The sequence below is a fragment of the Penaeus monodon genome, chromosome 38 (genome assembly GCF_015228065.2).
Source record: "Penaeus monodon isolate SGIC_2016 chromosome 38, NSTDA_Pmon_1, whole genome shotgun sequence".
Classification (NCBI taxonomy): Eukaryota; Metazoa; Arthropoda; class Malacostraca; order Decapoda; family Penaeidae; genus Penaeus; species Penaeus monodon.
Genome location: NC_051423.1, coordinates 3,467,958 through 3,475,248, shown reverse-complemented (window position 1 = coordinate 3,475,248; position 7,291 = coordinate 3,467,958). Strand labels below are relative to the sequence as shown.

General features: G+C 29.0%; 1 pseudogene; it reads right to left on the bottom strand.

The window, feature by feature from the left end:
• Positions 1–5,851: 5,851 nt before the first annotated feature.
• LOC119596616 lies at positions 5,852–6,549 on the bottom strand (annotated as a pseudogene).
• Between the last annotated feature and the right edge of the window lie 742 nt (positions 6,550–7,291).

Here is a 7,291-nt window from a genome sequence, read left to right as displayed (position 1 = left end):
GATTATTAAAATTTATTCTTCAGTATTGGATTTAGAAAATTTAGGGTTTTTTTTTTATTATGACTTTTGGTAAAAAATGGCATCCCCATTTTTCCCCTAATAAAAGAACAAAAACCCACCCAAATTATTTTTTAAAGTTTCAAATATATAGTGTTGTTTTGGCGGGTTTTTTTGTTTTCTCTTTTTTTTTTACATAATGGGGTTTTTAAAACAAAAAAAACCCCCCCCCCCCCTTTTTTTTTTTCCCCCAAATTTGTATGGATTTTTTTGGGAAAATTGTCCCAATTTTTTTTTTGTGTGGAAAAACTTCCCAAAAAAAAAAAAAAATATATAATAAATTAAAATTTTATATAAAATATATTGGTTTGGTTTTTTTTTTTGGGGGGGGGCCCCCTTTTTTTTTTTTTTTTTTTTTAAAAAATAATTTAAAAATTTTTCTCAAAAATTTTCGTTATTTTTTTGGTAATATTTTATTACCCTTAACAAATTTTTAATAAAAGATTTGTTTCGAAACATGAAAATAATTGGATGATGGGAACGCGTTTATTTGTAAAATAATAATAACAAAAATTAAATTTTTTAAAATTCATTTAAAAAAATATTATAAAATTAATAAAAAAAAAAAAGGGGGGGGAAATAAAAAAACCCCCCCCAAAAAAAAAGAAAAGAAATTTCCGGGAAACAATTAAAATGTATTAAATGTAATCAAACCCCAACCCAAAAACCCCAAATACCCAATTATAATTTTTTAAAGAGGGTTTTTTAAAAAGCTCTTTTTGGGATTACCAACTCCACATCCCAAAAAAGACTTATTATTAAGAAAACACAAAACCAAAATTAAATTTATTTTAAAAAAATTTTTACATTATTTTAATTATATCATTTATTTATTTTATTTAGTTCTCAATTTTTTTTTGTTTTTGGGTTTTTAAAAATCTTTTTACTTACAAAAAAATTTTTTTTTTATTAATTTAATAAGCAAATAAAGAAGTTACAAACACCCCCAAAACTTTAAAAAAGTAAAAAGGGGTTAGGGGGGGGGGGGGAAAAAAAAAAGGGGTTTGTTTTAATTAACCCACAAACCCCAAAATTAAAAATTATGACCTATTTATACCACAAACCAAAAAAAAAAACCAAAAAATAATATAAAAAAATTATTTAAAAATAAAAATTAAAAATTTTAAAAAAAATGTATTTGTAGATTGGTTTAAAAATTTTTATATAAATTAATTTATTAATTTTTTATTATATTTTTTTTTTTTAAAAAAGGTATTTTTTTTGTTTTTTTTTTTTAAAAATTCCCCCGGTTTCCAAGATTCCCCCCCCTTTTAAAAATTTTTTTTTTAAAAAGGGGGGGGTAGAACTGGATAAAGTTTGGGAATGACGGCTTTAGAAAATTTTTTTAAAATTTTGTGCAAAATGAAATTTTGCAAACTGGCTTTGAAAGCATTTTAAATTTGATTTTTAAAAAAAAGGGCAACCCCCCCCCCAATTTTTTGCGCGATTTGGAGTTTACAAAAATTAAAAGCAATAGGATTTTATTTTGAAATTTATTGTGGTTTTACAAAAAGGTGTTTTTTTGAGAGAATTTGCTTAAAAAAATTTTTAAACGGTTTATTTTGGGGGATTTTGGACCTTACACGAGGACCGGGCCCCATGGGAAGAGGGCCCCCCCCCGGGGGGGGCCCCGAAAACCCTTCGCCTCCAAAATAGTAGATTGACCCTCGGGGGGGCAGTTAAAAATGATCCATTGGGGGCTTCCCAAAAAAAAGCCCCAATCTCCTACCCTTGGGAAAAAATTTCTCGGGGGGGGGGGATTATTTCTTCCCAAAGGGGAAAAAAAAAAGGTTAAGAAAAGTAAACTAAACTTAAAAAAGGAAAGAATACATATTTTGTAAGTTTCCTACAAAAACAAGACTATAGAGGAACACCCTAGGGAAAGGCTTTGTGGGGGAAACAACCCAAACGAGGAATAAGACCAAAAAGATTTATTTAAAAAAATTTTTAATAAAAAACAAAATTTTTTTAAAAAGTTTTAAAAAAAAAATGGGAACAAAAATTGAAAATTTTGAGAATAAACTCTAAAATTAATAGAAATGCATGCCAAGTTAAAAAAATTTGAATTGGGCCCATCATTATTGAATTTAGGACAGGGGACCAAAATTCATATCCTATTTCCCAAAAATGAAATCGTTTTTTTGGAACCTTGTTTAAAAAATTAAAAATTTGGGAATTTTGTAACCAACCGTCACCTGGGAAATTTTGCATTTCATTTTCACCAAACAACAATTAATTAACTTTATTTTTTATTTTGATTTTAATTTAGGTTTTTTTAGTTGATGTAAAATCTCTCCTTCTTCTTTTTTTTTTTTTTTTTTTTTCCCAATTTGCCAAAATTTATTGCTTTAGGAAAATTGGCCCCGACTTATTGAAAAATTTCAAAATTTTTTGTACCAAAAAATTTGATAGGTTATGTTTATTCATTACGGGGTATGATGTAAAAAAATTGTCTTTTTTTTAAAAATTTTTATTTACTTTTTTTAAAAATTTTTTTTTATATCTTTTAAAAAATAAAAAAAAAAAAAAAAAAATTTAAAAAGGGGGGAAAAACCTTTTTTTTTTTTTTTTTATCTTTTTTTTCTTTTTTTCTTTTTTTTTTAAAAAATAAATAATTTTTCCCAAATACTATTTTTTTTAACATATTGGTTTTCCCCTCTAATAGGGGAAAAAATAGTTTTTGGGGGGGGCGAAACGTCAGTATATAGGATTATTTTTAAAAATTTGGGTAATTTGAATATATTTCTATTATAATATTCAACTTTTAATTTCCAAAAATTCATTGTATTTCCTAAAAATCTAAAAAGGAGGGAAAAAAAAGGGGGTAATTTGGGAAAATTTATTTCTAATTATTAAACAAGCAAGACAGAAGTACCCAAAAAAACCCCCAAAATTTGGCCCCCAAAGGGTTAGTTCTTTTAAAATTTCTAAAATACTTTACTTAAAAAAAAACCCCCCCCTTTTTTTTTTAAAAATTTGAACCCTATTTTTTTTCATTAATTGTAACCAAAAATTTGCTTTAACGGTTGTTTATTTTGGGAAAAAAAATTTTTTTTGATGTTCAAAATTTTAAAAATTTAAAAAATTTTTAAATTTTTTTTATTTAAAAAATTTTTTTTTTTTTTTTTTTTTTTTTTTTTTTTTTTTTTTTTTTTTAAAATAAATTTATAAAATTTTTTTTTTTTTTTTTTTTTTCCCTTTATTTTATTTGATTTAGGAATATTTTGGGAAAATTTATACATATTTTTTGGGGTTTTTTTTTTCTTAGACTAACGATATGGTTTTGTTAATTCGGTCTATTTTTCAAAAATTTTTATTGTTTTGGTTTAAAATTTTTTTTATTAAATTTTGAAATTTAACCAAAAATAAAAAAAAGGGGGGGGGAAAAAGGAGGCCCCGGGGGAAAAAAAAAAGAAAAGCGCCCGAGGCGAAAATCGTTCCAAAAACCAAAAAAATTTTTTGGGGGGTTTTAAAATTACGGTTGGTTTTTTTATCCAAAAAGGATTTTTTTAAAAAAAACCCCCAATTCGTAAATTCCCAGGGGGCAATGTATTTGGGGGGAGCCTTGAGGTTCGGGGAAATGAAAAGGAAAGGGTTTTTAAATGAATAATAAAAAAATAAATGAAATTTAGAAAAAGCAATCCATCTAGAAAATTTTAAATTTCCCTTTTTTCACCCCCCCCCAAATTTTTCCCCCTTTTTTATTTTTAATTTTTGTTTACTTAAAAATTAAATTTTTTTTAATTAATGAAGTAATCAAAGCCCAAAAAAAAAAAACCCCCCCCCTTTTAAAATAAAATAATAACAAAAAACACTATATAAAAAAACCTTTAATTTAAAAAAACCCCCCAAAATAAAAAATTTTTTTACAATTGTATAATTTTTTAAAAAAATTTATTTTCTTATTCTAATCCCTTTTTTTTTATGTTTAAGAGGGAAATCTAAATTAAAAAAACAAAAAAAGCGTTTTTACAAAAACTCTAACAAGTTTTAAAAAAGTTTTTTTTTAAATTAAAACACAAAAGGGTTTCATTTAAAAATGGTGGGAGATTGACAGGACTTTGTTTAATATATATATATATATATATTTTGTGTGTGTGTGGGTGTGTGTTTGTGTTTGTTGTGTGTGGTTTTCTTTCTTTCTTTCTTTTTCTTTTTTTTTTTTACATATGCATACTATATACATATTCATCTGTCTATATGTCGTATATGTGTCGGTTTTATGTGTATCTATATTTGGTATTATCCACTTCATACATTTTTGGGTATAGTAAATAGATATATTGTGTATACTGTATATACATGTACATATATAGGCATGTATATGTGTGAATTCTGCGTTTATATTTGATAATATATTTTTATATTATCATACATATCAACATTTCTATATACACATATATGCATATGTATATATATATACCTAAATATACATAAATAGAGAGAGAGAAAGAAAGAAAGGAGCCGGAGGAGATAGAAAGAGACAGACACACAATACACATATGTAGCTTAGATGTATCCATCAACACCTGTATTAGTGCCTGTGCATATATACACCATAAGCGTTTTTCCCCTAATATAATTATCTTTTCACACAGATGTCTGTTAATTATCTCAGCTCTTTAATGTATTGGCCGCAGCCTAGTACGGTGCGCAAAGTCAGTGGCCAGAAGAACGACGCGTTTCATGTATGTAGATGAATTAAACTACATAAACAATAGATATTGAAATGTGTATTTGAAAATGAGTCATTTATACTCATCTATTATTAATTCATTACTCATTTACCTGTACATTTTCATTCTAGTCATCCTCATATCCCTTTATTCCATCGTTTAATTGCTCTGATGTTTAATAATCTCTGTTGTACTTAACGAAATTATGTTATGTCTTTTATATTAATGAAAGTCCAATGCACAATACACATGCAAGTATATACACACACACACTCACGCATATATAGATAGATAGATAAATGTGAGAGTGATGAGGGGGGGGGGCAGAGAAAGCGTCTGTATGTGTATATATATAAACCATACATTTACACACACCCATACATAAGTATGTACCTATATATACTACACACACACCACACACACACACACACACATATACATATTTTATATATTTATATATATATATATATATATATATATATATATATATATATTATATGTATATATGTATGTATGTGTACGTACAAATGTCTGCATACCCTATATATGTTTAATCATATGAATTACACATTCATCATGTGCTACGTACTCACTTGCCTTTTTATATATTAAAAATGAAGCATAATATTTTTTTCGTATTACGTTTTATTTGTCATATAATCACTCCCCAAAAGCGCCCTTTACCAAGAGGCTGCTCACACAACCGTCGTTAGAAGTTTTGTCTTTAACTAAAGCCACAAAGCAAAATGTATGTACATGACAGTAATGTGTGAGTCAGATTGCACAGGACTTTAGAAAATATTTTTGGTAAAATCGTAGCAAATGTGAATATATAGAAACAAACTGTGCATTCGCATATGAAATTTAACTTTGCATTTACGAAAAAAAATGTATTTCTTTAAAATCATGAAGTATTAGACTTTATTATTATATTATATTATTAGTCTTTGGGCAGATTCAGGTTAGTTTATTTTCTTTAAAATAAAAGGTAAACTGCAATAGCTGATGGTTTTTTTAATAGTATAGTGTGTATATGATGGATTATTTATCGAAATATGGATGTTGTTTTTTTCTGGATGAGATGATATGCATTAAATAAATTAACAGCGATGTTTCACTCATTGTGGGTACCCGTAGGAGGGCCTTGGCGGGGCGTACGCAGGAGCCTCTCGGGACTCATTGGATTCCGGGAACTGAGCCTGCCCTCGTACTCACGTCCCGGCCACGTATCCGTCGTCGCCGTCCACGTAGTACGTCACCCTCTGCAGGGCCGTCGGGAAGCTGCACCGTGTAAGAGCCTCGAGTCTCATCCTCGTCGCGGGACTCTCCGTGGCAAAGTCCCCGCCCGAGTATCCGTCCTTCACGCCATACTGGAACTCGTACTTCGGGGGAGCAGACTCCTCACTTGAGTCTTCCTCCATAGACTGGATGAAAACGGTTTAAGAAAATATTTGTAGAGATTTGCTAATCTTGTCAAAACGGAATAAGAATACAGTGATATTTGTAGAGAAATATTCCTATCAAAAACACAGACTGCCATACCTGAGGAACACCATAGGAGAAGGATGGCCTCTTGTCGGCAGAAACGAACGCCACGAGAGCGAGGACGAGTAAAATCTGCAAAAGATGACTTTATATGAAAATTGATTTCGAATTACAAAACTTCTATCTGAAAACAGTTTTTGAAGGAACATGATCATATGTGTCATATGCAAAATAATTGAAATATATGCAGAATAATCTCTACATGTGAATAGACATGTACATACACGCGGAGACGATTAAAATCTCTCTCACCTACCTTGGACGCCATCATTCAAGTTTGTAATTGATGGACAGGTAAACGACCAACGCTATATATACACCTCATCCAAAAAGTTTTCCAACAATGAATTCTCGACTATTTTGGTAACGGCGTTAAGTACCAAAGTTCAAGGACTTATAGAGGAGTATCTGTAACCATTAGCCGTCACCATGCGTAATTGTGAAACACCTTTCATTTACTACTGTAGCATTATCATGAGCAGTACAATTAGATTCATACATTCTATTGCGTTCTGCTATTTTGATTTTAGCACACTTTATGGTTTTACTTAGTCATGACTTCGATAAAATGGCGATCCAACCAGTTCTTATCCTAGTAGAGTTAAAAGATACTGTATTTATATATATTCTGCCATCGTTTGGCCAAAGGGTCTGAGTTGCTTTAGGAAAGGGTTGGCTCAACATCGACTGGTACTTTGAAAATTACGAGACCCGAGGTTTATGTTACCATAGTAAAATTTTCAGATACTGCGTGTATGTTTATTCATACAGTGGATATGCGTATGTAAGAACACAAATACAGTAACGCGTTTTCATTTTAACGAATATGTGTGTATGTGACTTTTGGTGAAAATTGATCAATCTTTGTATTTGTGTGTGCATATACATACACACACACACACACACACACACATATATATATATATACATATATATATATTATAAAATAAAATATTTTATATAATATATATGTGTGTGTGTGTGGTGTGTGTGGGGTTATGTATTTTTTCTTT